The 25961-nt window shown below is 38.7% G+C and overlaps 1 long non-coding RNA gene across 2 annotated transcripts; it reads left to right on the forward strand.

Moving 5' to 3' along the window:
* The first annotated feature begins 13865 nt into the window (after positions 1-13865).
* On the forward strand, positions 13866-23878 carry LOC139168523 (uncharacterized). 2 transcript variants are annotated; one of them, XR_011559305.1, is made up of 3 exons: positions 13866-13927; positions 20236-20490; positions 23687-23878. It is a non-coding gene; the product is annotated as an uncharacterized lncRNA (long non-coding RNA). The 2 variants fall into 2 exon arrangements; XR_011559306.1 differs by lacking the exon at positions 13866-13927 and adding an exon at positions 15459-15601.
* Positions 23879-25961: the final 2083 nt, after the last annotated feature.

Consider the following 25961-nt stretch of genomic DNA (forward strand, 5'->3'; position numbering starts at 1 on the left):
AGCGACCGGTTCGGTCCCACAGAGTTGGCCTTCTCCGGGTCCCGTCGACTAAACAATGTCATCTGGCGGGACCCAGGGGAAGAGCCTTCTCTGTGGCGGCTCCGACCCTCTGGAACCAGCTCCCCCTGAGATTAGGATTGCCCCCACCCTCCTTGCAAACTCCTTAAAACCCACCTCTGCCATCAGGCATGGGGGAACTGAAACATCTCCCCCTTGCCCATGTTGTTTTGGTGTTAGATTGATTGTGTGCTTGTTTTTTTTAATATTCTGGGGTTGTTTTTTATGAATTTTTTAGCTTAACATTGTAATTGGATTGGTGGGTATTGGATTTATTATTTATTGTTTTTACCTTGTTGTGAGCTGCCCCGAGTTTGCGGAGAGGGGCGGCATATAAATCCAATAAATTTAATCTAATCTAATCTAATCTAATGTTTGTCAATCACTCAAAATGTGATCACGTGATCACAGCCAGGTTCATCCACTAAATTGGATCGTAAGTAGTTCAATGAGAGATCATCATTGTAACTTAACAGTCAGGTTATCAGTAACAAGTCTCTCTTTATCATCTGTCTGTCATCTGTCTGTTAGTAAGAAATGCCACAACTACAATATGCATCCTCTTCTCTGAGCTAAACAGGAATGAGCTAACATAGGAGAAAAGAGGGAGGGAAGGAGAGAAAGCTATGTACCAGCAAAATGATATCATTGAACACATCAATTACAATTTTTACTTCCTTTTGTCATATTATGCTTTAGAATCTTATGAGATGAAGCTTTCACTCATGCTAGGATCTTTTTTCCTCTAGAATTGCTTGTTTTCATTACCTTTATTCTTTCGTCACTCAAAAGAATGTGGACTGGGTCATTGAAAAGAGTCTGTTCTAAAGTTTTTGCTATTGTATTCTTGTTTGAGTCACTGCATTTTTGTGTGTCGCAATAAAATTGCTGCTCACTCACACAATAGGTAAAATGCTACTGAAGGTTTTTAAGTCTTTAATTGAAAAAAAAAAACTTCTTTAAAGTTTCTACTCTTTTATTACTTCCTGTTCAGCATAGCTGGGCAATATTTGATGAATTGCCACTTATTTGTCCCTTAATTAGTTATGGTTTCTGACCAGTTTCTTGTTTCTTTTATAATGAAATGGTGGTAATTCCATGTCCATGTTATCAAGAGCCATATGGAACTGCTGTTGTAAATCTGCTTCCAGCTGATTGGAAAAAAGCAATCTCAGCAGTGTCAAAGGGTCCCAGCATAGAAGACAGACTTGTCTACTCCCAAATTACTTGCTATAATTAAATAACTTTTTAACTGAATGGGGTTGGCACTAGGAATTAGCATCATGGGGCATTTATGAAGGCCCACAACCCAAAAAACAATGCTGGTGGCACACTATTACTTAATAAGCAAGGTGACCTGCTTGGTTGAGACCCCTTCAACATTTCTCTCTAGACAAGGGACACTAGTTTCACTTTGGGTAGGCATGAGAGAACATAGCTTTTATGGGGTTTTATTTACCGTAATAGCATTTCTTGGTTTGAATGGGGTAGAAATAAGGTTGATTAGCAAGAATTCAAGCACATAAGAAGAGATAGTGAATTATGATAGTGTAAACAAAATGTGATTAGTTTTCTTTTACTTCCTTCCTTTAATTTACCTTATTACCTCTTAATCATTTTCTATACTTTGCATAATATTGTACATACTAAACATGATAGATAAGAAAACATTGGAGTTAGGGGAAGGAAGGAATAGATGCTGTTCTGCATTACTCACTACTTGGTGAAATTTTGGCTCTAATTACAAATTACAGAAGCATATTAAATTAGTGTGGGCTATCCTTGAGGTTTAATGGATCCAGTTGAATTTAAGGAGGACATAGAAGTTGATTTATTGAACTTGACCAACTGCCATAGTGGTGACTTGTTTGAGACGTGCTTGTCATATGTAGAAAAATCAGAGTTCCAGGCCAGTTCAAATGACTATAAAGGTTTATTTCAATCTTGTGTTCTCTATAAGAATCTGAACTACTAACAGTCAAAGAAAATGGACTGTAGATAAAGTCAATGGAATTTAATGTGGTCTAGATTTAGATCTCTTGTGGATATAAAGGGACTCAAGACTGATGACACGTTTGCACCCTCCCAGAGCTCAGTCTGGTCATGTACAAGATACTGTAATAGGTATGGTATAAAAATAAACAAAAGCAAATAGGTATAGGTAAATTTGGACAATAGGACAGTAGGACAGGAATGGTAGGCACGATGGTGTGCTTATGCAGGCCTGTTAGGAATGGGGTCAGGTCAACTATAGATAGTCTAAGGTTAAAGTTTTTGGGTTTTGGGAAAGAAACTACAGATTCAGGTAGTGCATTCCATGCATTGATCATTCTGTTGTTACTTATAATATGATATAATATGATCACTAAGGTTGTTTATGCAAAGAATGAATAGTGTTTGTCCTAGAACGCTGCCTTGAGGGACACCACTGTTGACAGGTGCAGGATTTGATAGAGCACTCCCTATTTATTATTAATATTGTTTGTTTGTTTGTTTGTTTGTTTGTTTGTTTGTTTATTCATTCATTCATTCATTCATTCATTTATTTATTTATTTGTATGCCGCCCCTCTCCGAGGACTCGGGGCAGTTCACAACATAATAATAATAATAATAACAATAATAATAATAATAATAATAATAATAATGTATTGGATTTGTATGCCGCCCCTCTCCATAGACTCATATAACATTGCCTCATAAAGAGACAATAATAAAATCAATCCAATTAATACATAAAAACAATTATTATTATTATTATTATTAATAATAATAATAATAATAATAATACACCAACAACAACACTGCTACTCTCCAAAAAGATCTTGACTTTGTGTCAGAATGGTCAAACATCTGGCAACTCCAAATCTCAACCAACAAATGCTCTGTACTACACATTGGGAAAAATCAGAATACCAAATAAAAGCTGAATAAACAATGCTCACTCTGTCAAAAATTATCTGCAAGATTTCTTATTCCTATGCACTTAAACCTTTCAGTGGAAGCATTATTTTTATTCAACCTACTCTTAGATTGACAGTAATGTATGCTTTTTTCGTGATCTGCATATAGTGAAGAAAATATCTGTTGGGCTTTTGTGGGATTTAAAATTGTGATACTGTTATATAGTTTTTAATGATTATTTTTGTACAGTAATCCAAATAAGTGTTACATACATTTAGAAAACAATCCAATATAAACAAAATTAAAACATAAAAGTTGTATGTGTGTGAGAATCCATATTTTCTTCCCTATCCCTCCCTATCCCTTCCTCCTCCCTCCCACTATCCTTTCCAATCCACTTTTTTCCACTGAGTCTGGCATTTTGTAGAAACAAAGCATGTTTAGTAATATATCAATACTGCAAGATTTTGTTGTGTCCCGACAGCAGCTTGTGCAGCTGGTAGCTGATATTGTGGCCCATCAGTGAACAGACTGATGCACCAGTGGCCTGTGCAGCTGGCATATGAAATGGACAGTGATGATGCTGGAAAGAACTCCGTGCCAGAGATGGGGATTTAGCCAAGGCCTTCATAACCCAGAGAAGCTAGCATTAGTGATGAAGAGGAGCTTATTCTCAATGCACGGGTATGCAGAGCTGCCAAGAGGCAGGAATGGTTCCTCAGGAGAAGGTCTCTTCGGGAGTAAGGCTTGGGGCTAATTGGCCACTGCCCTAGCCTATTTAAAGTATGACCATGAAGGCAATAATTTGCAGGGAAGATCTTCATATATCCCTTTATGTCTTAACTCCAGAAATGTCTGCTCTGTTTTTGTTCTCTCTCTTGGCCTTTTTCTGCAAATTGCTTCTGGGCATTTTGCCAACCATCATATGATTGGTGTTATCTATTGGTGTTTACTCAAAATTGAGTTATTTCATGGATTCATGCTGGCTGTTGATGAAGTTGACCTAACAGCTGGTGTTCAGAAAAGACTGCTTTAAACTCTATTTATGTTTGACGACTACTAAGAAAGCTCACTAGTAGCCCTTAATTAGTAAACTAAGATTTGTACAGACTTTGTGTACGCTGCGTTCTTTGTGTTCCATAGCTCGGGCAGAACAGATATAAAACTATTTTTCTGTAGTTCAAGTATGTCTTAATGTCAGGGTTCCAAATAATAATCCTAAAGCAAACAAAACTCTAAGGCTGGTAGATTCCTCAAAGAATAGTTTTATTGGATATAGCATATTGGCAGAATTGTGGTGGAAACCAATTTTGTGGGTTCCCTCTTTATTAAAAGTAAAAAGGGTTTTTTCCCTTCCCCAGACAATCAATTAATGACATGGGCCATTTTCCCATACTGTCCAGTTGCCTGATAATATCATTCCCCTCTCTCTCTCTGACCAGGTGTGAGAATATCCTTGGTTCCCAAGAGAAAATATTTTGCTTTGGCTACAAGTCCCAGCTTTCACCATTTCCTCGTCCCTATCTTTCAGCTCCAGTGTGGCAATGCTGAAGCTCCAAAATGGCTCTGGTCAGGTCAGCTTCAGAGTTGACACCTAATGGACCAAATAAGACTAAGCCTATTTTCTTTTTAAGGAAATCTGAGCACTTGACCAGTGTGGCTTGAAATCAGTGTGGCTTGAAATCAGTAAAGTTTTGTTAGCCTTAGATCAGTAAAGTTTTGTTAGCCTTAGATCAGACAATAAAAATGACCAGATGAACTACTTTATTGTAAGGCCAGATAAATATGATCTTTCTAGTCTGAAAGCACAAATCTTCTGCCATCTTTTTTACTGACTGAAAATTAGAAAAGTTCCTTTCTGAGTTTCTTTTACTACCTGTTAAGCAACTGCTGCTACCAGCCTCTCTTATGTAATCTACTCTAGGTAGCATCTCTTCTCCTGACTTTCAAGATTAAAAAAGAGCCATAAGCAAGATCGTGGTGCATGTGCAGTACCAGAAACTAGGCTTCTGCACATGCACATAAGAAGAAAAACAGTCAAAAGTAAAATAATACTTTGTTTTTCAAAAAAAAAATTTCCCCCAAAAAATGGTGGTGTCCATGGACCAGCATTGACAGAACTGGGTCTATGAGATCACCAGTGGTTTGCTATCAATTCTATAGAACCCGTGCAAACTGGGAGGAGCTCACCTCTGATTATATGAGAAATCACATGCCTCTCATAATAAAAATGAATTTATGTGCAACAGTTGAAAAATATTAGATTAGAACACAAAGCACTTATCCCAAAATGCATATTGCAGGTGTCTTCTGAGTTTATTATTCAGAAATAACAGCCTGCAGGTAGTTGACCTCCTCAGACAGCTAAGTAGAGTGAGACCTGGTTAGTACTAGTCCTGACCTGGTTTTACTAGAAGACATCTTAGGTCCCTTCTAACCATATAAATACCCAGATTGTTTGGGGCAATATGCTCTGTAAACCACTTAGAGAGGGTTATGAAGCATTGTGTTGTTATATAAGTCTAAGTCAATGATGGTGAACCTATAGCACAGGTGCCACAGGTGGCATCTGCTGGCATGCGAGTAATTACCCTAGCTCAGCTTTAAGGTGCTGATTTTCAGCTTGCCTGGAGACTCTGGGAGGGCATTTACAGCTTCTGGAGAGTCTCTGGAGGGATAGGGGAAGGCATTTTTGCCTCTGAAGTCTGGAGAGGGCAAAAAACTCTGGCCCATAAGAGTTTGGGAAATGGGCTGTTGCAGGCCTCCAATGGGCCTTGAGAAGGGAGGCCATTTTCACCGTCCCCAGACATTGAATTATGGGTCTGGTCACTAGTGCATGCACAATAGAACATACACACACACACACACTTTTGGTACCCATGGAAAAAAAGGTTCGCCATCCCTGGTCTAAGTGCTATTGCTATTGCTATGACTCTATGTCCTATGTAGTGAGAAAACCATCAATAAATCTTCAGATGGTAGCCTAGACCCAGAAGTCTTCTACGTAAAAGAAAGAAGTAAAAAATCCAGGAAAGAAGCAATGGCTACCTGCTACCATGTTTGGAACTTACCAAGAAAACTATGTTTACCTTATTCCTTTTAGTTTGATGTTAATTACATCAATCTGTTGCTTCTTGGAATGTAGGGATGGAGATTCTGTGTGAGCTACTCATGTGAGAAATTCTTATAAATCATATAAGACCTTCTTATTTTGCTTGCTCTACAGAGCCCAGCTCTACTGCCATTCCCGTGACAATTGTAATGTGATTTTCCTTTTGTGCCCGAATATCCTAAAAAGATAAGTACCAGTTCAGAAAAGATCTGAATAAGCATAAATCAGTTCGTTTAGCTTACATATCAGAAGCCAGAGGAGTATAGCCAGGTGTTTAATGTTCTTTTGTAAAACTGATTTTTTTCTTTTGCTTTAAGTCTCAGCAACTGAGCTTTTGAAAGAGAAATCTGAGCTTAGAGTTTCTACTGAGTGAAGACCTAACCTTTCCTCCCCCCCCTTTGTGATTGAACACTGAGGCAGCCACATTGTCAAAATAATTTGCTGCTTCAATGAACGGATTTATTTAGATTATTGTGTAAGCACTGGCCCAAGTCAGTGTAAGAGTTAACCAAATCCAAATCGTGTACGATTACACTGTTTACAATATAATTCACTGGGCTACAGTTTCCAAATAATGCTAATTGTTTCAAAGCAAGTCAGGGAATTCTTCACCTGAAACTGACATGGCATTGGACCAGAATATCTCCAGAACCACCTTCTACTGCACGAATCCCAGTAGCCGATAAGGTCCCACAGAGTTGGCCTTCTTCGGGTCCCGTTGACCAAACAATGTCGCTTGGCGGGCCCCAGGGGAAGAGCCTTCTCTTTGGTGGCCCCGGCCCTCTGGAATCAACTCCCCCTGGAGATTAGAACGGCCCCCACCCTCCTTGTCTTTCGCAAATTACTCAAGACCCACCTTTACCGCCAGGCATGGGGGAACTAAGATATCTCCCCCAGGCTTTTATATTTTATGTTTGGTATGTATGTGCTGTATGGTTTTTAATTGTTGGGGTTTTATATATCTTTTTATTATTAGATTTGTTCCATTTTTCTATTGCCTTTTTATTACTGTTGTGAGCCGCCCCGAGTCTTTGGAGAGGGACGGCATACAAATCTAATTAATAATAATAATAATAATAATAATAATAATAATAATTATTATTATTATTATTATTATTATTATTATTATTATTATTATTATTATTATTAAATAAGGGCTGTACATAAGCACCCAGCGTGCCTCCCATCCCTGCTCTAATGTTCTCTTTTATTTGCATCCATTTTATGTTTATACTTGTATCTGTTTTCTAATACATGCTTGACGTAAGTAAGTGAGTGAGTGAGTGAGTGAGTAAATTTAAAAAAATGTAATTATTATGAATCTTTGCTTTTAATTGCACAGTTTTTTGTCTACTATATTGCAGCTGCTTTAGCTCCCTTCAAATCAGGAGCAACTTCCTCCTATTCCTAAAAAAAAAAAAAAATAGGAGTAGCCAAAAAAGCTGTAAAGTGAAGGAAAATATTTAGCAGTATCATCTTCCACCACCTTGTGGTGAAATAAAAAATTGTGGCAGGAGAAATGCAAAAGAAATTTCAGGGGGAAGAGGAGGAGGAGGAGGAAGAGAAGAGGAAGAAGAAGAAGAAGAAGAGGAAGAGGGAGAAGGAGAAGAAGAAGAAGAAGAAGAAGAAGAAGAAGAAGAAGAAGAAGAAGAAGAAGAAGAAGAAGAAGAAGAAGAAGAAGAAGAAGAGGAAGAAGAAGAAGAAGATAAGCAACAGGATGGGGCCCAACCATACCTTGGGGTAACATAAGGTTCCATTGAATGGGGACCATCACCAATTAGGCTCTTCTTTTTTGTCCCATCAGAAGTTGTTCCCCAATCAACAGGACCCATAGCATATTGTGCCTTTCAGGAGGAAGAGGAGGAGGAGGAAACAGTAGCTTCTATTGCAAAGGGGAAAAAACTGAAAGCTTTGAAAAAGCTTCATGACAGATTTTGAAACAATATTCTTATTAGCCCATTAAGCATTTCAAACCAACAGCATTTTCAGTTCATGGAAATTTTTGCCAAAACAGTCTCTTTTCTTTTGCCAAACCAAAATCTTTGAAAAATATTATAATTGAATCTTATTATTGAACCAGCTTAAATTTACAACTTGATCTTTTGCTACATCAAAAGGATTAGCTACTTAGCAAACAATCTATTTCTAGCGGCTCACCTATGTCTAAATTATGCCTCCCTATACAACCATCTAACTAACAAATGTGCATTTACATTCTGTTATGATCCTCACTCATAGTCTCTTTTTATGGTTTTGTTATAGGGAGCTATCAGTCATCTGGCAGATACGTTTTCTCTATATAACTTGATTTCTAGTCATATCTATTGCAAATTATCACACACTGAGGGACAATTCCACCATCTGTGGATTGAACTGATGGACAACAAGGCTCCTCAAATACGTTTTCCACTTATAAATCTCATTATTAGTACAATTGTCAGAACCTCTCTAGCCCCTGGCCATGTGGCATCTGCTCCCGTAATTAAGGAATTTCTTTTCTCCAGCTGACCTATTTCATTCTTTTGCTTCAGCAGTTGGAGAGGTTGGTGGCACATTTACAAACAGGATCAATTTCTATATAGGTTTCCCTTGCTTGAATGGAAACTAATCAAGGAGGGAACCAACCTAGAACTAAAGAAAAAAATCCTGGCCTTTAGAACAATTAACCAGTGCAACAGCTTGCCTCCAAAGGTTTTGGGTGCTCCAACACTGGAGGTTTTTAAGAAGAGATTGTACAGCCATTTGTCTCAAACTCTATAGAACTTAAGAAGAGCCATGCTGAATCAGTCCAAAGCCCATCAAGTCCAGCATTCTGCATCACACAGTGACCCACCAATTGTCCATGGGGATCTTGAGCAGAAAGAGAAGGCAAGACCATAGTTCCCTCTAAGCTGAGCAGTGAGCAATCGCTCACTTAAAAATCATCATCAACTCAGAGTTTTCCAAACCTGCCCAGAAGCCGAGAGGGAAAGAGTGAGAGGGAAGGAGAGAGAGAGGAAGAGAGAGAAACAGATAGAAAAAAGAGAGGAAGGAAAAGAGAAAGAAAAAGAATGGGAGTAAGGAAGAGAGAAAGAAAATCAAAATCTAGTTTGAAACTAGCTCAACTATTTAAGTGGCATTTTGATATTGATAGAGTTGCCCTATTATGAGCTCACTTTATAGACACACAGTACAGTATTTTATTTTGAAATTCTCTGAGGAAAAACAGGGTGGGTTTTTTGTTTGTTTGTTTGTTTGTTTATTTAATATTTCTGTGCCGCCCAGTCCCGAAGGGACTGCCGCTCAGACACTATACTTTTCCGCCCACCCCCCAAAAATATTAGAGGGAACACTGGGCAAGACCTTCCCTTTCCCTTGACCCCCAACAAGTGGTACTCAAGGGAATCCTGCCTGCCTCAACCAACATAGAGGCAGCACTTGGACATCCATTTCAATAACCATCTATATGCTTGTCATCCATGAATCTGTCTAATTCTGCCTTGAAGCTATCAAGGCTAGCAGCTGTCATGACCTCTTCTGGAAGTGAATTCCATAAACCAACGATCCTCTGGGTGAAGAAATATTTCCCTTGATCTGTCCTCACTTTCTTACCTATAAGCTTTAGGGAGTGCCCCTCGTCCTAGTATTGTGTGATAGAGAAAATAATTTTTCTCTATCCACCTTTTCTATCCCATGCATGATTTTATACACTTCGATCAAGTCACTCCTTAAGCGCCGTCTTTCAAGGCTGAAGAGACCAAGGTGTTGCAACCTGGTTTCATAAGGGAGGTGCTCCATTTTATCATACTTGTTGCCCTTTTTTGCACCTTTTCCAGTTCCATTATATCCTTCTTGAGGTGCGGTGACCAGAACTGTACACAGTACTCCAAGTGTGGTTACACCATTGATTTCTGGGAGACATCTCCAGCTGGGTGGGGCATTGATTAGATCATGTGATAGACATTGTAACCTGGTATCATATTTTTGCCCTTTTTTTGCACCTTTTCCAGTTGTAGAGTTTCCTGCTTGTGCAGAGGGTTAGACTAGAAGAACTCCAAGGTCCTTTCCATATCTGTTATTTTATTTGAACGTTAAGATTGACATATAATGGCACTGCTGTTGATTTTGTCCAAAATAAATCTGTTGTTCTGTTGTGAATTTTCTACTTCAAATAAGTCCAGGAAGAACTAAAATTAATTTAATTTTAAAATTAATTTAAATATTGGATTTGTTGTACATTGTGTTGCTGTTGCTGTGAGCCGCCCCGAGTCTGCGGAGAGGGGCGGCATACAAATCTGATTAAACTTAAACTTAAACTTAAAATAACTAATCACATTTCTGACTAATACATTTCATCCAAAGTCCTGAAGGAACAAAAGTTTGTACTTGGGTTTTAGGAATTATCCATGTTAAAAGTCTATCCCTGCTTCGCAGCAAAATTTACAGCACAAGATGAAATGTGTCCCTTTCAATTACTAACACTGCTTCCGTGATTTTTCACATTATAAGAAACTATTCTTGAAAATAACTGAGTTAATCCACCCTTTTTGGATATGCATTTACTTTAAAAAAATATTTCCTGAAAATGATTTATTTGAAGATACGGGTAGTCACCTGGCAGCAACAACTGAAAGAAAAATTAAGTATATCATTATAATCATTGTGTTCACTATTGTCACTGAAGAGGAACAAAGAAGATCGTGAATCTGACCATTTGTCAGAGTGTTTCTGCTTGGGTGGGTCTGAGTTATTCTTGAGAAACTTGGCTGGAAAAGATAAACATATATACAAGGCTACAAGGAACTTCTAATTTATTGTAAAAAAGCTAAGAAGCCATTGTGAAATTCTAATGACTCTCATATACTGTATAAAGTTCTATTTATTCTGCAATTAGTCAAAGGCACCTGGTAGAAACTCTGTGCAGGAAGAATGAAATATGGATTATAATGTCACAACAGAATCCCTCTGTGTCCCAATGTTGTGCACAAGTACAATTTTATGTGCCTCTCTTGCAGATATGTCTGAAATCAACATAAAAGTCATTGTGGCGCAGTAGTTAGAGTGCAGTACTGAAGGCTACTTCTGCTGACTGCCAGCTGACTGCAATTGGCAGTTCAAATCCCACGAGGCTCAAGGTTGACTCAACCTTCCATCCTTCCAAGGTGGGGAAAATGAGGACCCAACTTTGCTGGGGGCACTATGCTGACTGTAAACTGCTTAGAAAAGGCTGTAAAACACTGTGAACCAGTATTTAAGTCTAAGTGCTATTGCTATTCTCACTCTTGCTCTTCTTTCTCTTCCTTCCTCCAGTTAAAGGTCTAGAGGTGCCTTTATTTTTGGGGAGGAGTGACACTCTGATGTTGCACTATTGCTCTACTTAGGAAGGGCACACATTAATTTTCTGATTATATATTGTGCTGACATTATCAGAGTTATAATTCTGAATTTTTGACCATGATTTTGAATACTTTGAAGACTGAGCTTGAACTGAAGTAGAATATAGGTATGAATACGTGAAAAACGGAAGGACAATATTTCTATTGAAATTTGTATTAGAACAATTCCATCTAGTACAATGAATTTTGCTATGGTTGCCACATTATCATTATCCCCTTTGGAAGGATTTCTATGATATGCATGCCACAGGTAGCACACGGAGCCATATCAGAGGATACACAAGACTTTGCCATGTTTCAGCTCCAGTGCGCATGTACGCACTGGCCAACTGATTTTCAGCTTTGGGAAAGGTTGGTTCATTCTTATTTATTATTATTTATTAGATTTGTATGCCACCCCTCTCCGTAGACTTGGGGCGGCTCACAGCAATAATAAAGACAATGTAAAAACAAATCTAATAATTTAAAAAACACTAAAAAACCCATTATTAAAAGCAAACATACACACAAACATACCATGTATAAACTGTAAAGGCCTGGGGGAGATGTCTCAGTTCCCCCATGCCTGATGGCAGAGGTGGGTTTTCAGAAGTTTACAAAAGGCAAGGAGGGTGGGGGCAGTTCTAAACTCCGGGGGGTCAGGGCCGCCACAGAGAAGGCTCTTCCGCTGGGTCCCGCCAAATGACATTGTTTAGTCGACGGGACCCAGAGAAGGCCAACTCTGTGAGACCTAACCGGTCACTGGGATTCGTGCGGCAGAAGGCGGTCCCGGAGATATTCTGGTCCAATGCCATGAAGGGCTTTAAAGGTCATAACCATCACTTTGAATTGTGACCGGAAACTGATCGGCAACCAATGCAGACTGCGGAGTGTTGGTGTAACATGGGCATATTTGGAAAAACTGCATTCTGCACGATCTGAAGTTTGTGAACACTTTTCAAAGGTAGCCCCATGTAGAGACCATTACATTAGTCGAGGGCATGAGTGACTGCGAGCAGTAAGTCCCGGTCCAAATAGGGCCGCAACTGGTGCACCAGGCGAACCTGGGCAATCGTTCCTCTCGCCACAGCTGAAAGATGGTTCTCTAATGTGAGCTGTGGATCGAGGAGGACTAATTTGGACAAAACTCATCAGGACTTTTTTTTTCATGCAACTGTTCATAAAAACAGTTGCATGTCCAATGTCCAATGGCAGATATAGCACAACAACAACAACAACAAGAAATGATAACAACCAAACTGGGCAACACATTTCATGAAATTGGATTAGACAATAGAGTCCTCTCTTGTCAAACGTGGCTGCAAGGAAACTGATGTTTTGTTTCTCCCCAAATTAGGTGCAGGTAGCCAACTAAGTAGTTTTTGTTAAAACTATTGGATTTCATTTTGAAACAAAGTTTGAAGTAGGCTTCTTTTAGTTCTACACAATTCAGCCAAACTATAATCTGTAAAGATTGTGGATAATGAAATTAAAGTAAGACCTTTGTCTTTAAAATGAAAGTGCCAGGAGGGGACACATTTTCGGAAATAATAATACCATTACATCTAAGTAAACTCAAAACATGGCAATATTAGATGGTATTATAGATTCTATAAATAAATCCTAATAATACACATTATATTGACTTTTAGTATGATTTCCCCCTTAATATCTTATACAGAGTTCTTTGGCAAAGTTATCTTATTTGAAATCCCTGGTAGCACAACTTTCAGTATTTTGCTTTTTAAATACCCTGTTCTCATGCCAAATGCCATTTGTTCTCTCAACACAACTATGAAGTGCTGTGTATGTTTTATCAACATGTAGTTTGTTAAAAACCTTAGGGATAAATAATAAACTATGGACAGTTGGAAAATAACGCAACATGCAGTCTTCCCTGCTGCAGAAGTACATCCTCCAGTGTTTCTAAAGCAATAGGATAACAGTTGAATTATCTTAAATCTGTACATTATACTAGGATCAAAGAACTACTGAACCATCTTTAAATTCAGTGATGATTCCTCCACTTATTGTCCTTTTCTGTTCATTTCTCTCTATTTTAAAAAAGGGGAATAGATGTGAAAACAGCTTTTATAACCGGGACGTATAAAGCCAAAGCACCCAAAACAAGCTTCCAGCTGTGCTGAAATTATAACTATCATGCTAACATTATTAGTAAATACTCTGCGTTTCAGGAAGAAGAGAGATGAGAAGCCAGAAATGCAGGTGTTTGCTGGCAGTGCACTCGTCTCCCCTATGTGCTGGTTTTCCTCTTTTATGTTCATAGCTTCCATTTAATTCATTCTCAGTATAAAGGTTATACATTTACAAAAGCAAACACAGCATGACAGAACATCACAGAACATGATGTATTAAATATTTACTAGAAGAGTACAGCTATCTCCCTCGTAAGCTTGGTAAGGAAATCAACAATATTTCAGTAAACTCTAACAAGGGAACAATACAATTTCTATTTTCTACCACTTTCATTTTCCAAAGCAGGTATTTAAAAAGATGAAAGATGTATAGGGTTATACTAGGTTGATTCTGTCTTATTTCTGAAATGTTCCAAAGCTTCAAAGCAGTAAACCCAAGCTCATGTATTGATCTAAGAATTTTATTTAAGGTGAAACTACGACTGTGCAGATAAATTCTCTTGTATTTTTTTCAATTTGATGGGATGGAAATTAGTTTAAAAATGATTTCAAAGAAGAGAATTTGTGTAAAAATTTCATCAATAAGCTAATGAGTGTGTACTGGCTTTCTGGTTTTTTTGGATGCAATTCTAAGTTTGATTTTAACTTTTTAATACCTATATCAATTGGCTCCGAGTTATTTCCAGTTATATCTTATTAAGTTATAAATTATAATAAGTTGTATCTAATTATTTATTGTGATTATCCCAGAATTCTATTCTATTCTATTCTATTCTATTCTATTCTAGTCGAGTCTAGTCTACTCTACTCTATTCTCCAGTTTATTTCCTTTTATTTTATCTTTCTTTATTTGGTGTTAGAATTGTTTTCCCCCTATTTTTTTAAATTGCTTTCATTTTTATTTCCCTTTAATTTTAATGATTGTTTTCTTACAACTATTTTCTTGTATAATATATCTTAGGAATACATATTGTCTTGTTGAAGACTGAGTGAAATAGGAGATATGTATGCTACTTATTTACATCCTGCTATTTGTTGTTTTCATTAAGCAATAATATGTTCTTTTTGTTTGCTTGTTTGTTGGTTTGTTTTATTTTGAATATATTTCAGATTTTTTATGGCTCTATTTCTTTTGACACTTCAGCTAAAATTATGAATTGTTTTTGTTAGATTTGTATACCATCTGAAGCTAACTACAGGCTTGGCAGTTTGAAACAAATATAATAAAATGTATATAATATTAGAGATGCAGTAATATAAAATATGAACAATGTCACTATAATAAAAACTAAAATATACAATCTTAGATTGCTCTAGAAGCTATGTAATTCTGTTTGGCATAGTCATGTCTTCACAGTGTCTCGAAGAAAACATAACTGAGTGTTGGCTATATACTCATCCTTAAAAACTTCATAAGTCCTTCCTTCTTTTTTTTGGTTGGTTTGTTTTGCAACTGGTCTTCTGTAGATCACTTTAGCAAGCCGTCTTTTTACTGTACCTTATTTGTGCATAGAATCCAATTTATTTCAGTTAGCAATGCTCATTGAGAAGTTAGGATTCTTTCTTATATTTATTTATTATTATTATTATTTATTAGATTTGTATGCCGCCCCTTTCCGTGGATATATGGTATGCTCAGGGGTGTGCAGCAGGCAGGACAGGGTGGAACGCAATTCCACCGGCAGAAATGAAGATACAGCTGATCGGTGGCAGTCACTTCCTGGATTACCAGTCTCGGCCTGGCTCTCCTTTCCCCCCCTCCTGCTGCTGCTGTATCTGTACTGCTTGCTTTTTTCCTCTTTCCTCCTTTCTGGCCTCGGACGAGCTTCCCTCTCTCTTGCCCAGCTCCCTTCCAGCCTCATGCGCCCACCTCCCACCTGAGGTGCAAGCAGAAGGTGTGGGTGAAAGTGGCACTGGCAGCATTTATGCTTCTGGCAGCACCTGTTCGCCTAACTACCCAGCCTGAGGCAGGGTGTGAACCAGGAAGGAGAGCACAAGAAACGCGAAGCAAGCAACACTGGTAAGGTTGTAAGCCAACGACTTAACAGTTCACTTGAACGATGATGATCATTCAAGCCACTCCCACCTGGTCACATGGCTGGCAAGCCACTCCTACCCAGTCACATGACCATTAAGCCACACCCATAAAATATGCCACACCCACAGTGTGGCAGTAAAAATTTTGGCTGCCCATTACTGGGTATGCTAATCCAAATCTTGTTTCATAGCTTCCTCAAATATAAGCTAACTAATGTTTTATGTTCCTTACTTTTAAAAGAAAAGGAATATTTGCAAAATATCTGCACACTGGCATTTGGAATTCCTATGGGACTGTTCCAGTTTTAATTACTCTCATGGTATTCTTTGTGGGATCCTTGGTGCTCTCTGAGGTTGCCTGTTTCCTTGGAAATGATTCATTACCAAACTAGGTAGTATCAAATTAGGTAACAGTTTGGTAATGAAATGTCTGAAAGAAAACAACTGAGGTCAGAGGGTACCAGAAACCTATTATCTTCTATCAATATTTTCTGCCTTGGGGAGCTGACACAATTCATATGCAATGTTTTTCTAATGTTCTAACTGGAAATTAGAGCAAAATTTGTATTTTATCAAATGGTTGGTGAAAAAAAGAGCCTTTAAGATGGAAGGGAATTTGGTAAGGATGTCTGCCTAATGTAGATTTAATTCCAAAATGATTACCTGGTAATTGAACAAAGTATTTCAGTTGTTGGAGGTGACATTTCCTCCTGACTAATGTGCAGTAGTGATGGAATATTTGAGGGGCTTTATTTGGAACTTCAACTAGAAATTTCAACATCTACAAAAGTCTTGTTGAACTTTTCATTGTACTAGTAGCCAGATGAGCAATTCTTTGTAAGTCTTGTCCAGCACACTGGGTATGAATCGACTTTTCTGGTGATTCACTAGGAGATTGAGCTGCACAAATAAATGTTCCTAGATGAAAAATTCCTCCATACAATTTAAAAAGTTGAATCAAGATACTTAACCAGTTTTCTGTGCTGTTAGAAATGACTGGACCACTCAAAAGAGGGTCATTTCAGTCTCCTTTCTCCCCTTATTTCTTATAAGGAGAGAACCTTATGATTCTTGACAAATGTATCTCGTCTTTTTATGTACACTGTGACCATATACACCAAAGACAAATTCCTTGTGTGTCCAATCACCATTGGCCAATAAAGAAATTCTATTCTATTCTATTCTATGCTATGCTATGCTATGCTATGCTATACACTTTGGGCTACCAGTCAGTCACAAATTATTGTTTTTCCCTTGAGCTGGACTGTGTCTCATTAGCAGACTAACAACGGTATGCAAGTGGCAGTGTCAATTCATGTTATAAATTCTCCTAGCTTCATGGTAGTTCTGAAACTTTGGGATACCAATTGGATGCCTTTGAAATTTGTGTGTATATATATTGTATGTGTGTATGTATATACAATGAAGGGCTACCAAATTTTTTACCACCGCACTGTGGCATGGCTTATGCAGGATGGCCTGCTTTATTTCAACTTCTTCTTTCAGTGCAAATTGGGTGCTCTGGGGTGGAGCTCCATTTTTGCTACCCCACTGCATTCCGCCTTTTCCAGGCAGCAGCCCACCCCTGTGTATATTTGTGTGTGTGTGTGTGTGTATGTGTGTATGTGTGTATATATGTAACATATCTTTGCTGATAATGAAAAGGAAAGGAGACTACTTCAGAGAGGGGAGGCATACAAATCTAATAAATTATTATTATTACTATAGATCTAATTTGGGCTTATTTGCCTTGATCAGATAGCAACACCCTTCCTGGGATTTGAACCTGGGGCCTCTTTGAACCTGGGGCCTCTTCCTTGTAAGGCAGTGGCCTTAGGCTCTAGGCAACAGGTTCATCTCCTGCATGTGGTTTTTTGTTGCGTCACCCTGGTATGTTGAAGGAGCATCACAGCTTCCTTATTGTCTCTCAGCCCCACTAGGGGCCATATTCCAAGGCAGATAAGCATTATATATATATATATATAGCCGATAACTATAATCCATAAGTGTAACATATTTTTGCTGATAATGAAAAGGAAGAGAGACTACTGTAGACCTATTTTGGTCATAGATAGATAGATAGATAGATAGATAGATAGATAGATAGATAGATAGATAGATAGATGATAGGTAGGTAGGTAGGTAGGTTAATAGATAGATAGATAGATAGATAGATAGATAGATAGGTAGGTAGGTAGGTATGTGGGTAGGTAGGTTGATAGATAGATAGATAGATAGATAGATAGATAGATAGATAGATAGATAGGTAGGTAGGTAGGTAGGCAGGTTGATAGATAGATAGATAGATAGATAGATAGATAGATAGATAGATAGGTAGGTAGGTAGATAGATAAGTAGGTAGGTAGGTAGATAAGTAGGTAGGTATGTAGGTAGGTAGGTAGGTAGAACATTTACATAATTCATAAAAAACAAGTACTGGTAAAATGCAGTAGGTTTTTTAAAAAAAAAAAACCCACCAAATAATGCTAATTGTTTCGAAGCAAGTCTGGGAATTCTTCACCTGAAACTGACATGGATTTGAAATAAACTTTTGAAATTTGCAGAGCGTAGATGAAAGAACATTTCCCTTTCATGCTCTTGATTCTCAAAGCTATCTGCATTAAAACACACTGATAAAGTGTAATGTCTCTGACAAAGAAATGATGATTGAATTATTTCTGAAGATTTATATTCAGTTCCATTAGAACTGTTCTGTCTCATCACGGAATACATTCCATAGAATACAATAATGTTTCGAGTTCTTAGCGATAATCATGGCAGAGAATACATCAAGAAAAACATCGCAGTATATTTCTTTCTTCATTATTTTATTTTGGTTGCTTTAAAATTTACATTGCCTTATTTTTAATTTATTCAGTCCTGAAATCTGCAAGCAGGTAACAAATCATGAAAGCATTCATGCATAGATACAGTATCGGTGCTTTTAATTTTCCAAGGTTTGAATTGTATACTTGCCAGAATTGATGAATAATCCAGATGAGTCAGATTTCAAAATAGTTATTTTAGAAACAAACAAACAAATACAGACAGACTGGTTTTTTTTGACAAAATACTCTGTCACCATGAAGGAAGCGCAATAACTTAATGTCTTGTACTCTAACAAACAGCTCAGCACTTTGAATTAAGATCAAGCAGAAGCAACATATTTCCACTCAGTGCAGTAATAGTAATGTGAGTCAACATTTTGAATAGGGAGGATGACAAAAAATAGATCATGAGCATCTGCTTATGTAACAAAAATTAAATGGATAAAGAAATGGCTTGGTTCTTTGTTCATTACCAAACAAGTATTTCATTTGACTAGAGCAGGAGTTCTCAACCTGGGCGTTAGCACCCCTTTGGGGGTCGTCTACGAACATGGAAAAGACAAATTTCCCATGGTGTTAGGAACTAAAGCTTCTATTTGGGCACCTTGTGTTGTGGTTAGCTCTGGCCCTGCTCCTGCCCCAAGGACTGTGGATGTGGGGGAGACATCCACATGCTGCAGGCCTGTTTTGCCCCCGTGGAATCTCATGATGGAGGCTCCTCTGACCAAGAAGACATGAGTGACAGAGAGGAGGAGAGTGTGGCAGACAGCTCAGAAGGAGATCAATTATCTAGCTCCTCCTTGGATTCAGAACAAGAGTTAATGATACAGCCACGTATGAGGAGAGCGATGCATAGGCAACAACAACTGAGAAATTTTTATCAAAGCAAATGAGGCCACCTGTGGTTGGGTGGGGCTGTGGTAATTAGTGAGGCTGCTATAAATAGCAGCCTGTGGGCTTGGCCCTTGTGGAGGATTATCTGATCGTTGTGTTTCGTGACTGCTTTACTGACTTTGATTTTTTGTGTGCTGATTTTTCCCCGCTTTGAAACTAAACCAGAGCAAAGTGTGTGTCACTCTGTGAAAGAAGAAGGACTGTGAATTGCCTCACAGCTGCAAGATAAGTATCACAGAACTGATAGGTGACTTGTACAAATTACCAGTTTGTTTGGAGACAAGTGCTCTTTGCTATACCAAAAGAGGGCTTAGGTTAAGTGAATTTTCATTATAAAGAACATTGTTTTGAATTTTCAAACGTGTGTGTGTCTGAAATTTGTACCTGTGAATTTTTGGGAGGATTCTACCAGAGAGCCCGACAGAACACCTTGGAACATATTTTTACAACTGACAGGCGTTTACAGTGGGCGTGTCCCTTTGACCTTCCTGCCAATCAGCTTAAAACTCTATTGGGAGAATTGGTGCTAGACTTATGGTTGGGGATCACCACAACGTGAGGAACTGTATTATGGGGTCGTGGCATTAGAAAAGTTGAGAACCACTGGACTAGAGAACACAGGTGTCCTCAAGAATAAAAAAAAACATTCTGTATGGGGTGTGCATAAGCGCACCATCGTGCCTACCATCCCTGTCCTATTGTCTTCTTTTGTTACTTTATATCATTACTTATCTAATGTTTTATTTGTACAAATTACCACCCTATCATTGTTTGACAAAATAAACAAATAAATAAAATAAAATAAATTCTAGCATTCGGGATCGGAACAGAGCTGGAAAGTACCTTGAACATTTGCATGATATTCTAATTTTTCGAGTTTCACCTGTATTTACAGAGCGGTGCTAAGGAAAGCAGTCAAGAAAGAGAAGATAAATAATAAAATGTATGGCGTGATGACTCTGTGCTAATTCTATACCTGCAGTGACAGAGCAATTATATCACATCTCTTTCTGATGAAACCTCAGAAGTCAGCAGATACATCTGTCTGAAACTTCGAACTTTCAGAAGTGGCATGTTTTCTGAGTTCCAGAGATGTTATCTTCTCATTTTTGGACAGCTTCCAAGACTATCTGACCATCAGTACTAAAAGGTAATATGGTATTATACGGTTCCATCATCATTAACTTTCCTTTAGTCCCTCAAAACTTGGGTTATCAGGCCTAGAGATCCCAAGGGGATTAGTGAATAATGGAGGTGGTTCCCTTCTTGTTCAAATCTGTTGCTGTTTTCTTACCTTTTAACCCTACTGTACAATGTTAACACCCACCCCTCTCCTAAAATGATTAAATATTCTAGGAAATATTTTAAAAGGCAGAGTATTATATTTCCCTGCATAAGAAAAGGAGAAACATGTTTTTAAAGACAAAGAGCACTCCCTGCAGCTCCCTGCTTCCAGGAGATTTTTGGTGCTCACTGAACAGAACTGGGTCAGCCTATCTCAGTGATATTGAACCTATGGCAGGGATCTGAGGGCATGCGAGAGGCTGCTCTATGTCCTTCAGAGGTTCACCAATTTGTTGCCAGATGCATATGGGCCAATTTTCCGGAAAAAGCTAAAGCTGTACAACAAAAAGAGAGAAAAGTGAATTGTAACATTCCATTTGGAAAGGAAAAAAAATCACCACTTTCTCATTCTTGAAATAATTCATAAATGAAAATGATTTATCTTCATTGCAATGGGGTTTGAAGAATAAATTAAATACAAGGTTCATATAGAAATGTATTAGCATACAAATTTCCTTTGGATCACTGCTACAAAATTAACTATTTCATCTTTGCTATTTATGGATGAGGCAGCAGTTGGAGGTTGTTGGAGCGGATTTCCTGAAATCCAGTTTCAGACCATTCATGGAGACTATTTGAGCCAATATTTATGTAGTGAACTCATTGAACAAGGAAACAGAGGGAGCAAAGCAGAATTTGTCAACAGGAGGAAAAGCTAAAGAAAAGAGAAGAATGACTATGTACTCATATGCGAACAGAGAAAAGCTTATTTCATGAATAGCTGTTGATTGCAAGGGATATGTCCTTGAGAGCTGCTAATTGCACATTGTAGGTGATTACTGGATTTTTGCTGAGTAAGCAGAGATTGTAGCAGGAACATAAGTAAATCAGTTTCAGGGAGCAAGCTCACTGAGTGAATAAAGATGAGTTTGCAAGGGAATTTAAGGGAAACTTTCTAACAAATTATTCCCTATAATTTTTTTTAAAAAGTACTTTCTTAGTCTGAAATCCCAAGAAGATATTGCAAATAAGCAAAGGAAAAGAGTACTCTGTGAAACTTTAAGAAACAAAATGCAGACAAATACACAAGAAGTTGCAGTTGTAAGCATGTTTGTATTCCTGCTTGAAAACAGTGGTATATATTTCCAGAAAGAATTGAATATTCATTTATTTGTTTATTAATTACTTGGATTTCTAGGCCACCCTTCTCCGTATAATCAGGGTGGCTTACAAAGCAGGGATAAATACAAGTAGTATTATCCCTATTACTCATATATAATATGAGTAGTAATAAGAAGCAAACACACAATCCTCAGTGACAGTGAGCAGGATCTCCTGCTATGGGAACGTGTGGAAGCCGCAAAGTCCCTGTGGGGAACAGGGTCTTCAGAGGGACTTAGGGCAACCCAGATGCGCGGGGTCACTCATGGATTCGAATCCTAGAAAGAAAACTTGGATACATTTCTCTCTGGGTGAAATGACACAGTTTTGGGCCGTGCACTTCCTTTTATTGGGGGGAATATGCAAATTGGGTAAGGTTATACGTATATGTCAAGTGGTATACAAACATCGAATAACATGACTCTAAGATATGACACAACTTCTGAGTCCTTCCTATCTACATATGGCACGTAACTAGCTTCTACTGAACAAATGTCTCTTATGGCCAATTTCCTGGGCTCCTTTGTTGTGAATATGGTTATCTCCTGTTTACCACAAAGCAAGGTCTTTTATTGCTGTTTTCGTCCTGTTTACCCCAAGAAATGTAAATATGCATCCTTTTATCCCACAGTTCTCATCCTGCTGACACATTTTTGTTATTCAAGGGGGGCTGCCATGAACCGCTTTATGGCCAGTCACTTCCTTAAGCAGAGTTCACCAGAAATGCAGACTTGTCCTTATGTGGTTTTTACGTTCAGTCCTATTCTGGCTAATGGAATAAAAGTGTATAAGATAGTTATGTTAGAAGTCCAGATATTAAATCCTATCCTAACATGATATGGCAGCCACAGGAAAGGATCCAATAGGCATGCATTTTTCCTTCTCATAAAAGCCACCTGTTTCACTAGAAGGATTTATGAGTCCAAGTCAACTCCCACTGTACTGCAGAGTTAGTGGCAGAACAGTTCTTGAACCAGAAAATTCAAAAGCCCAGAGACACTCAATCTTATAGGGTTCTGAAATTATTAAATCTCCATTCAGACTGTGTGCAACTCAGAGGAACAATGTATAATCAATATCATCAGTATATTGATGTTATGTTGTTGCCAATGGAGAGAAGGAGACCGACAACTGCCTCTTTCAAATTCTCCCACTTGCAAAGGAGCATTCACCAAAGTTTGAATCAAACCACAGATCACCTACCAGGAAGCTTTAGTCAGCCAAAGGGGACCTGGATTTAAAATATAAGTAGCAAAACATACATTCCTATAAGTCCTTTAGGACTAACCAATTGAATCTCTTTCCAGATAATCAAGAGAACCATGCCTACAGACCTATAATTCCTCCAGGATCAACCAATGTCCAATTTCAAGAAGATCTGAGAAACTTAGTATCCAGACAATATATCAGACTATTTACAGGATCAAAAGGGGAGCCGGGAGACAAAATATAATAATTAATAATAATTTATTAGATTTGTATGCCGCCCCTCTCCGAAGACTCGGAGCGGCTCACAACGATAAAAACAATATTATACTGGCACAAATCTAATATTAAAAAAAACTAAAAACCCTATCATAATTAAAAACCAAACAGCACATACATACCAAACATAAATTATAATAAGCCTGGGGAAAAGGTGTCTCAAATCCCCCATGCCTGGCGGAATAGGTGGGTCTTAAGTAGTTTACGGAAGACAAGGAGGGTGGGAGCAGTTCTAATCTCTGGGGGGAGTTGATTCCAGAGGGCCGGGGCCGCCACAGAGAAGGCCCGCCAGACGACATTGTTTAGTTGACGGGACCCGGATAAGGCCAACTCTGTGGGACCTTAGCGGCCGCTGGGATTCGTGCTGTAGCTTGCTCTCAGTATATTAATAATAACAATTTTTTGTCTTGTTTCAGGTTACAGACACAGAGACATAAAATTTCTTGAGAGGTTATCAGTGTGGAAATCACAGACATGGAGACATGATTTCTTGAGCAAAGCTTTGTCCAAGTTGGAAAAATCTCTCTGAGATGAGCAGACCCACATTCAGAAGCTCTCTCTCTTCCTTGGACTTGCAGTTTATTTTTTATAATAAAATTCTTGTGTTTACAATTTTAATGATTGACTTACCCCAAAGATAACTAACTAGTAACAGGTTTATATACAGCATACAGATAGATCATATCAGGCAAGCAGGTGAGTGCATGATTGCTAGTTTAATCTTTTGCTCATAGTTAGAACAGCTGAATAAATAAGTAACCTTTACCCTAGATACACAGATAACAGAGAAGGTAACCTTTAAACTTAAATAGAACAGAAGAATAGGATGTTTGGTCAATATAATGACAAGATGGGCTTTCCGTATCATTGGCAATAATTGACAATAACCAGAGGTGGGCTACGAGCCGGAATGCTAAATTGTGCTTGCCGCCACGGCTCGTAAGTGCGATTGCCGCCACGCCTCGTAAGTGCGATTTTGCTTCTGCACCTGTGGAGGTAGCAAAATCATGCATGGAGCCACAGGTTTGCCTGTGTTTTGGAATACATGGAAGCAAAAAAACTCACCAAAACACAGGCGCACCAGTGGCTCCGTGTGCGATTTTGCTACCTCCACAGGTACAGAAGCAAAATCGCGCTGGCTCCACAAGCACTTATGAGCCACAGCGGTGAGCGCAATTTAGCATTCCGTCTCGTAGTCCACTGCTGACAATAACCTACATATCAGTTTCATTTTCAGGGAAACACAATGAGTAATGTAGGGAGCAATGTTAAACAAAGCATAAGCCTGTTTATGAAGTTTTTTTTCAAGAGGAGCATGCAGCAGGTTAATCCAAAAACTGGGTCAATCCCAAGGTCCAAGAAAGGAAACATAGGAATCACATATGGGCCAGCAAAGAGAACTGAGGTAAAATGAACCTCTTATATAACGTTCAGCCAGAATGTTTACTCTGTTATTTGGAAAATAACCTAATAGAATTTTATTTATTTATTTATTTTATTAGTTAGATTTGTATGCCGCCCCTCTCCATAGACTCGGGGCGGCTAACAACAATAAAAAACAATATAAACAAATCTAATATTAAAAGTAGTTTAAAAACCCCAGTTGAAGGAACCAATCATACATACAAACATACCATGCATAAATTTTGTAAGCCTAGGGGGAAGGTAATATCTCAGTTCCCTCATGCCTGACGACACAGGTGGGTTTTACGTAGCTTACGAAAGGCGAGAAGGGTGGGGGCAATTCTGATCTCTGGGGGGAGTTGGTTCCAGAGGGTCGGAACCGCCACAGAGAAGGCTGGATCCCGCCTGGATCCCGCCAAATGGCATTGTTTAGTCGACGGGACCCGGAGAAGGCCAACTCTGTGGGACCTAACTGGTCACTGGGATTCGTGCGGCAGAAGGTGGTCCCGGAGATATTCTGGTCCGATTCCATGAAGGGCTTTATAGGTCATAACCAACACTTTGAATTGTGACCGGAAACCGATCGGCAACCAATGCAGACTGCGGAATGTTGGTGTAACATGGGCATATTTAGGAAAGCCCATGATAGCTCTCGCAGCTGCATTCTGCACGATCTGAAGTTTCTGAACACTTTTCAAAGTTAACCCCATGTATAGAGCGTTACAGTAGTCGAGCCTCGAGGTGATGAAGGCATGAGTGACTGTGAGCAGTAAGTCCCGGTCCAAATAGGGCCGCAACTGGTGCACCAGGCGGACCTGGGCAAACGCCCCCCTCGCCACAGCTGAAAGATGTTTCTCTAATGTGAGCTGTGGATCGAGGAGGACGCCCAAGTTGCGGACCCTCTCTGAGGGGTTCCTATGTTCTGTTCTTCTTCTTATATACTTTAACTTCACTGGACTGTTCCAGTTACTCAGCTTGGTGCTTGTGATCAGCTTCATGTGATGCTAGCTTCCTCCTTCCTTAGGCTGACATTCCCTAAACTCAGATAGAGTAATTTGAGAGTCATGAGATCCTTGATTGATGATCTCACTCAATCATATAATCTGTAGAGTTTCTAAGTCATTCAGGTTATGGCTGTCCCAAAGGTTCTTTGTCAGGAAGAAATTGGACTTTCTTGTTTCTGTCTTTGGAAGATATTTTACTTCTCATACAAGAAGTGTCTTCAGCTCTGAGAGTTCCACTATCCTAGATCTGAAGAAGCTTCTTGGATGAGAAGCAAAATGTCTT

This window comes from Erythrolamprus reginae, chromosome 5 (genome assembly GCF_031021105.1).
Source record: "Erythrolamprus reginae isolate rEryReg1 chromosome 5, rEryReg1.hap1, whole genome shotgun sequence".
NCBI lineage: Eukaryota > Metazoa > Chordata > Lepidosauria > Squamata > Dipsadidae > Erythrolamprus > Erythrolamprus reginae.